Source organism: Priapulus caudatus, unplaced genomic scaffold, assembly GCF_000485595.1.
Source record: "Priapulus caudatus unplaced genomic scaffold, Priapulus_caudatus-5.0.1 Scaffold1288, whole genome shotgun sequence".
Classification (NCBI taxonomy): Eukaryota; Metazoa; Priapulida; class Priapulimorpha; order Priapulimorphida; family Priapulidae; genus Priapulus; species Priapulus caudatus.
In genome coordinates, this window is record NW_014578349.1 from 20116 (window position 1) to 29258 (window position 9143).

Below are 9143 nucleotides of genomic sequence, written 5' to 3' on the forward strand. Positions count from 1 at the left end.
CCCAATCCACCCCCTCCCCCCTCCCCCCCCCCCCTTCGCTACCCCTCTTTTACTCACACGATTTTGCTCCGGATCACGCTCACGATTGCTCACCTGGAAAAGCTATCTCCTACAATTTAATTTCACTTCAAATTTACAAATTACAAACATTTACATTTACAAATGCAATAGAAAATACACATCCATGAGTGCACTTCCATAACTCAGTCTAACTGCCACCTAGTGGCAAAGTTTTCAGCAAGTTGCAATTTTTACAATTGACACAATTATAAAATTAATAGTAATTATTAGTCAATTGATTCCTTATCATATTACATCAACACTATCAACGGTTATCAAAACTAATAAGCCAGTTTTGCATTTAGAAAGTGCAGAGCATTTGGGAAGTTTTAGCTACTAAGCATAAAAATATTATATATCTATATGACAGTATGAGATGTATTTTGAAAAATGCTACTTTTAAGAAAAGAAATGTCTCTATGACACTTATATTAGCACAACGAGTCTCACAACGAAACCATCTGAGTTACGTAATATAGGTAAGCGCTAATATCCAGCGTGCTTCAATCGGATGCTGAAAATGACCTAGCCAGATAAATTTACTCCACTGACTCATTATGTCCAAAACACAGATAATAATAATATTAAAGCTTTATAAGCATTATTATGCACTCATTATAATATCTAAATCAGGGGAAGTATTAAAGTATTATAGGCGAGTAGACGCAAAATATATTGGCTTCAATTTTGTGAAATTATATGATGCGATTGTGCCAGGGTAAACCTGCGAGCCGGACACCCCAACCCTAACTCCCACGCTCTTGGGAGAGGGGAGGTGCGATTTCCCATGCTCTGACCAGCCAAGTGTTGTCTCACCCACCCTGGCACACGCGAAGCAAAACTGGCTTATTATTACTGATCAATCAATTAAAAACTTTTATCAACTGCCACTGCCATGAGTAACATATGTTCAGAATTTGTCACTAAAAAATCTGTTAAACTATTTCGATTACTGAATAGCTGAAGTCTAAAAACCGAACTCAATGAAAAACATGACTTTGCATTTGAGTAACGATGTACACACGGTAGCTAGACAACTTGACGTTTTACACAATGTGCATTTATACAACAGTTCTAGCATCAATGATTTACACACTTACAACTTCTGTCAGCCTGACGAAAACCTCGTACATAAGTGGGCACGCGCTAGTACTCAGGAGTGGCAGTGTTTGCAGCTTCTCAATAAATGGTAGTTGGTTGCTCCTGTAATGTCCTCGGTCTCCTGTCCTGTCCTGGGCTCCTCTCCTGTCGTGGGTCTCCTGTCCTGTCCTGGGCTCCTCTCCTGTCATGAGTCTCCTCTCCTGTCCCGGGTCTCCTGTCCTGTAACCACATCAAAGACAACAATCTAACACGCCCTCTAGAGGCTTTATAATACATAATTTTAATGTACCATATTTACTCGTGTATAAGACGCATTCGTGTATAAGTTGCACCCCCATATTTTGCCTTGAAAAGTTGGAAGTGGATGAATCCACAAAATTTAGGAAAATTTAGAATAACCCATGATGTAGATGAAAAATTTGCATGCAAGATGTTTGAATTACCAAAAAGTTAGCATGCTCCAATCCCAGCTTTATGACCTAGCACCTTGGCACCAATTATTCCTCTTCTCTCTCTGATATATACCTGCAATGACATTGCATGAAACACATACAGAATGAACGGATAACAAATAATCTAGCTTGCACCCGTATTTATACCATAGATAACCCACCAGCTATAATAATTATTACGTACATATTTCTACAATTCAATAGTCATTTCTAAATTAAATCGGTCTTAAACATTGTCAATTGGTTCCAATTTATGTTTTTCATAGGAACAGCTGTGTCCCTATGTGACCATGATGACATGTGGACAGCTATATGTTGCAATCATATACTCGTACTCACCTTGCTCAATACCTGTCCACCCAACACACTAGTCTTCATAACCAATGGTGATATGCAAACTTTGAAGTGGCGTTGGTGCTGCTTGACCGGCAATGACATCCAAAAAACGGCTACTCGACAGCTTGGTGACAATATTCATCTTTGCCTGCAATGTCTCATAGTCGCCGCTACTGGTACACTGTGGCTCGTTATTACATTGGGCCTCATCAGTGCAGATGTTTCGCAGATTCTCTCTGTTGGTTTTTTTCTTCGTCTTCTTCTCCTTCTTCTTCGCCTTCTTTTTCTTTCTCATCCTCCTTCTTCCTCGAGATGATTTTAAACCCCTACAAAAGTTGGTATGAACGCTATACCCTATGGCATGTATGGTGTGATAGATTAAAGCCACAATATGTGCATCTACACACTAATTTCTCCAGTAATAGACTAGCAAATACTTCGTGTCATGCATAATCATACTACCTTATGACAAAATAAACTCTGCGAATCTGGTAATCTGGCGCCAATGCCGAATTGTTTGCCAAGCAATTTCGGCCCGAATCGGTTAGGTGACGTCACACGTTTCTACCGTACGGGTGTTGAGCAGATAATATAGTCGTTTACATTTTAAGATAGTTGTAGTATTGTGAACTGCAGTGTATGTAACATCAATGGCTATTGGGAAAGTAATAATAGGCAGCGTAATAAACTCTGAGAATAACGTATTGATTTTAGGCCTGATATCGCGAATGATAACATGTCATTGCGCTAGCAGCGTGCGAGCGAAAAACGCACACGTACCTTAGAAATCTTTGCTACACCCGCTGTACGGTTGCTTGGCAGAGCAACGCGAAAGTGTCAACAACATCGGAGAATTTGAACAACATTGGAGGTATTTTCAAATACCTTTTATAAGACAACGCGCAGTGAAATGGGAGAAACTAGAGTTTTATTTTGTCATAAGGTAGTATGATTATGCATGACACAAAGTCTAGTACTGGAAAAATTAGCGTGTAGATGCGTATATTGTGGCTTTAATGTTAAGTATCCAGCTAAAAGCTAGTAGCTATAGCTTGTTGCTTGACCACCAATGGTTTGAGAGGAATCGATTAAAAACACACCGGATGTGTAGCACTGCAGCACTCCATTACCATCAACAAATTCCACATTGGACAGAGCGAGGTTTCTACTCCATAATGTACATACACGTACAAGGGTAGAAATTAACTTTTGAAAACGAGAGTCCAACGGACTCCCTACCCTCAAAAAGAGGGAGTCCACAGCAAAATGAGGGAGTCCGCAGCAAAATGAGGGAGTCCGCAGTCTAAGGTTCAAAATTAAAGATATTAACAATAACGCATGTGCTTATTTTTAAGATTCATGCGGTTGCACGTCTCCCAAATTTTCTTTGGACATTAGCTGAAAAAATACGGCAATTCCGCGAGGCCGTGCTCTGGAACGAACTAGTTAGTATGGCCAAATTTTCAGGGAGTCACACGGACTCCTGCATATGTCAAATCAGGGAGTCCGACAGTAAATCAGGAAGTATTTGACTCCGGACTCCCGTTAATTTAGCACCCTACACGTACGTATACTGTTGCTAAGACGATATTACATTAGGTCGTTACACTTGCTTCTTTATAAATATTAGGCCGTGGCTACGCGACCGGTTCCAGACGAGGAGCCGCCTCTCCGCTATACTCTATATATATATCTATATCTATACTCTATATATATATCTATATCTATACTCTATATGTGTATTTGTGCATGCACAAGGGCGTGCGCGCTATGTGTTGCAGCGGTGTATTGGACGGTGTTGAAGTGAAGTTATTAGGTCAAATCAAACATTAAGACTATTACTGGTACTGGTACTGGTAGGGCTAGTAGTAGTACTGACAAGTTGTATTTATTAACCATCATTTTATTATTGAAACGGTCCAAGTGCCTGTGGCTAGAGCTAAGCTTACACGCGTCGCTGTGGAAGTTCTAGTCTCTGAAAACGCACCAGCAAAACGACCTGAGTGATTCACTTAGGGGTTCCCCGAATTTCCTCCACAGAAAACCATAGCGACGCGTTGTAACCCTATCCTGGGTTTGGGTTACATTATTGTATCTATAGACTATAGTCTATACTACTACTACCAGGAGTAAGATAATATAGGATATATTATCTTATTATCCTATATTATCTTACTCCTGCTACTACTACTAGCTAAGTGCGGCAGTAGTAGCCAGTACTACTACTACTACTACTACTAGTACTACTACTTAGTACTAGTAGTAGTACTAGGCAGTACCATGCCTTAAATTAACTAATGCTAACTTCATCATAGGACTATGGAGAAAGCTTACCTCGTAACCATGGAATGTCTAAAGCCTCCCCACTTTTCATAGCGAATATCATACAGCAAGAAATTGATTTAATTCTTTGTTAAATGTTTTAAATTCACTGAAACGTAACAAATGTCACGCCATTTTATAAAGTAGTGCAAGCGCCATCTCTAGGTTCATATAGGAACTAAAGATGCATTTTTCAGCCGAAACTTTTTCACTCTCCCCAAAGCACAAAATGTGGATATATACAGTCATATAAAACACATATATACGCACACACAAACGGACGCGCACTTCTTCCCGTGCTCTCCTATTTCCTTCCTCCTCCCGTCTAACTCCATTCCCCTCAGTATTTCCCTCCGCTCTCGCGGATAGTAGGCCTATCACCCACAGCATCAGTTAATTGCACAGTGAAAAGTTTGCCAGGCAAATGGCTGGTTTTCAGCCTCAACCTTTTCACCCCACCCCCAAAGCACAAAGTATGATTATACGGCTATAATACGCGTTTTTACAGTCACACAAACAAACATACACACACACCCACGGACGCGCACACGCGGGCATGGTCGCACGCACGCGTGCGCGTGTATTTTAGGCGTAGGCCTAAATTCATATTTTGTGCCACGTGGATAGAAAAAGTTGAGGCTGAAATACGGTTATTTTGCCGCAAACGTTTTTCTATGCTTGACTGGTCGTGGGCGATACCATCCGCGAGAGTGGAGTAAAGAAGTGAAGAAGAAAAATGGAGGGAGGCGAGTATATATATATATATATACACACATATCATGTGTATATAATAATATAGCGCCAGAGAAAGAGAGAAAAATTGCGAGAGAGAGAGAGAGAGAGCGAGAGAGAGAGAGAGATGTGTGTGTGTGTGTGCGCGTGTGCGTGTGCGTGTTCGTGTGTGTGTGTACGTGTGTGCCGTTTCTGCCGTACGTTCATATCAATCATAAATGATAAATGCAATATTTACAATGAAATACGTACAGCCATAAAACAAGAACATACATACGATATCAAACTTCTTTTCATCCATTATTATATCATTTATTTAAACTCGTCGTCGTATATTAAACCGTACAGTATCATACAAAAAATACACTCCTCATTTAGGCATTTTGATTTCTGAATATCACGCGTGATCATCACACCCTGCTCGGGCGTTATATAGTCAACTAAACTGATATGACAATAAACTGTACAACACTATTCAGTATCAAATAACGACATCGTGATTCACCTCTAGTTCGTGTGTGCAGAGTAATATATATATATATATATACATATAATATATATATAAGTGCACTCTCCCGGATTCAGTTTCGAATCGCGTAACTAACGTTCATAAGGTCTATGTCTCCCTGAGTACTGCCGGACACTGCTGTTGTTGTTGTTGTTGTTGTTGCTGCTGTTGTTGTTCTTGCTGCTGCTGCTACTAATGTTGCTACTAACTGTTGTTAATGTTGCTACTAACTGCTGTTAATGTTGCTACTAATTGCTGTTAATGTTGCTACTAACTGCTGCTAATGTTGCTACTATCTGCTGCTAATGTTGCTACTAACTGCTGCTAATGTTGCTACTAACTGCTACTAATGTTGCTACTAACTGCTGTTGTTGCTCCTGCTACTAATGTTGCTACTAACTGCTGTTGTTGCTGCTGCTACTAATGTTGCTACTAACTGCTGTTATTGTTGCTGACATTGTTGATTGTTGATATTATTGACAACATGCAGCAGCCGCAGTGTCCGGCAGTACCCAGAGAGACATAGACTTTATAAGCGTAACTAACGAGATCTAAAAGATCTAACAGATAACAGATCTAACTAACTAACTAACAGATAACAGATCTAACTAACGAGATCTAACAGAACCTAATATGACATGCCGCATTACGATACTGGTGCGTCAAATAAAACCTCTGATGGACCAGAACGTGTCCTACACTGGCCTACCTGAACATCTCGCACCGGGACATTATGCCACGACCGCGACATGAAAACTTAAACCGTACATCCACATATCGATCCACATATACAGGATATCGTGCACCGCAGGGAGCCGTGGCAACAAAAACATTTCGTTTATTAGTTTACTATAATATATAAAAGGTAGTGTAATGTGAGGGGGGGGGGATTTTCTCCTTTTAGCCACGAGCTCCCGTGGGTTTGTCGCGCTATACTTCTTTTAAGACGAAGAGATGTGCGAGCAAAATTCGAACGTCATCTGAAGCTTGTTGGGAATTAATATAAGAACACAAAGCGGCTGATAACCGGACAAACCGCAAAGCAATACTAAACGTACGAAACACGCTAACACGAACAATATGGGTAAAAAAACGCGTCTTGAAGTGTTAAATTATTTTCTCAAACGCACGCACGCACGCGACACATATATATCACGTACAATCCATACTCGCATCACGCGCGTATATAAACATATACATGAGATACGCGTGAACGAAAAAACACGTACACAAAACCTTAAAAATCTTTGCGCCACTATATTCAAAACAGCATAGTAAAAAAATCAACAAGATCGAGAGCGCGTCAATCATGAATAACAAAGTTCCAGCATGTGCTCACCGCCCCCTCACCAGGGGCATACACACGGTCGCCATGGTTACCCAACTACAACAATCTACAAATCAAACTCTTCGTTCTCATTACTTTTATTACGTCATTGTTATCATTATTACTCGATTCGCTCTAATGTATAAATTCACGTGACACGTGTGCGGCTATCGGCGCTGGATTTCGCTTCATTCTACTCTGATACAAGGAGCTAAATATAACAAGGAGAGGAAGCGCCGCCATATATCTGGCCCAAATTTGGGTTCGGCAGAGACCCTAGAACAGATTAGTGTTCTATTGTCTCTGGGTTCGGTCTGCACAGCCGTTTCAGCTGATTATGGTCCATATAGATGGCGCACTTGAGGCGAAAAGCGCACAGCCAAACCGCTTCCTCTCCTTGTTATATTTAGCTCCTTGCTCTGATATAGCTAGCAGTCGCAGCCATTCCGTAGTGTCAGTGTCTCGAATGTAAAAAGTATAACGTTACACAATCTGTCCCGCATATCTGTACAATGCGCGGCGTATAAAAACATCCGTAAAAAAAATCATAATTCGAGCGCGAGCGCCTGGCAAGAGACATACGTAGGGCGGTCATCCGGTGCTATTCGGTTTGCTGCAAAAATTCCTTCCATTGCGATCTCGTCTTGTCGCTATAGATAATAGATGCATCAAGAGTCCGTAATAGAATATAATGATTCTATATGAGTCATATAGTCTCATAGTCTCATAGTCATATTGAGTCATATAGAATATTATAGTGCTAGTTATAGCTGCCGCCATCAAAGGTTTTCTGTTTTATACATACATATCGATAGTCTATTATAGTATATGATAGTATAAAACAGAAAACATTCGATGGCAGCAGCTCCACTCGCACACGTTCACCTATCACGGCAGAACATCCAAAACGAACTGGACAAGCCTTTAAGCTGTAGTACCCGCCAGTGGGGGAACACCTGCACACACATACGAAGCACATACACGTACGGCACGTACGCACGCACGAACTCCACCCTGCCGCGTCACTGAGTCTTCCATGTCTGTCACCTCCTCTCCTGCAGCATGGTATCGCACGGATTTCCACGGGTCATCTTCAGCGAGCGACAGGAATTCTTGCCCTATCAGGGGTCAAAGGTCAGGGTTGAAGGTCATCGCGTCACTCCCGGCTGACGTCGGCCTGTAATGAGCGGTCTTCTCATTGGCACATGTTTAAGTATGTTCCGCGTGAGTTCTGCGTGTATTTCATGTGTGTTCTGCGTGTGTTTCATGTGTGTTCCGCACGTGTTCCATGTGTGTTCCATGTGTTCTTGGTACACCAGCTAAAGGACTCTTCCTCTGTATGCTGTGGGCATTGTCAGTAGTAGGTATCACAATGCTGGAGTGATCGAGGGCATCTAGCAGGAAACACACACTCGTGCTTCTTTCCAGTTTCCATGGCAACGAAGCTTCCGCATAGTTAAACCTTTTCACAGCCTGCTCCCTACACAGGGAACCTGCCACAGAGAACTTTCCACGTTGAAGAACCTTTCACAGAGAGGAACCTTCTAAGTCTCTTTCAAGCTGACCCTCATGCTCCCCTGACTTCTACACGCGTCCTGGCAGCGTCACTCTCAGACACCGCTGCCACACCCGGCGAACGCTCGCTCACTCGCTCTCCACTACATGACTGTGCCGTCGGCTGCATCAGCGCCCCCTGGCGAGCTGTCGGGTATCCGAATGTTGATGTACTGCACGACCGTGCCGTCGGCCGCATCGGCGCCCCCTGGCGAGCTGTCGGGTATCCGAATGTTGATGTACTGCCCGCGCGCACGCTCGCCACTACACGACCGTGCCGTCGGCCGCAGCATCCCTGAGGAGTTACGCACCATCGCTCCCACATCTTAGCAACCTCAGCATCCGCCACGCTTTGTTGTCATGGCGACTAACTGCTGACTTTGTCTCGCCGCTTGTCTCAGGCACGAGTTGATGCAGCGATGCTGGGCGACGGCCCCCAACGAGCGGCCGCAGTTCCAGCACATCGTCGACGAGATCCGCAGCTTCCTGCTGTCGTCGGAGAACCACCGCTCGTCGCAGCGCGTCAGCATCGGCGACGTGCAGTACATCAACATTCAGATACCCGACAGCTCGCCAGAGGGCGCCGATGCGGCCGACGGCACGGTCGTGTAGTGGCGAGCGTGCGCGCGGGCAGTACATCAACATTCACATACCCGACAGCTCGCCAGGGGGCGCCAACTCCCACATCTTGTTGCTAGCATCCTCATCTTGTTCCTAGCATCCTCAGCATACCTGAGGAGATCGTGTGGGA

At 43.2% G+C, this 9143-nt stretch overlaps 1 long non-coding RNA gene across 1 annotated transcript; it reads right to left on the reverse strand.

Annotated features, from left to right (window-relative positions):
- Window positions 1–960: 960 nt before the first annotated feature.
- Window positions 961–4410, reverse strand: LOC106816113. The gene is made up of 4 exons (XR_001394837.1): window positions 4284–4410; window positions 1953–2275; window positions 1605–1686; window positions 961–1380 (listed from the first exon to the last, which is right to left on the reverse strand). It is a non-coding gene; the product is annotated as an uncharacterized LOC106816113 (long non-coding RNA).
- Window positions 4411–9143: the final 4733 nt, after the last annotated feature.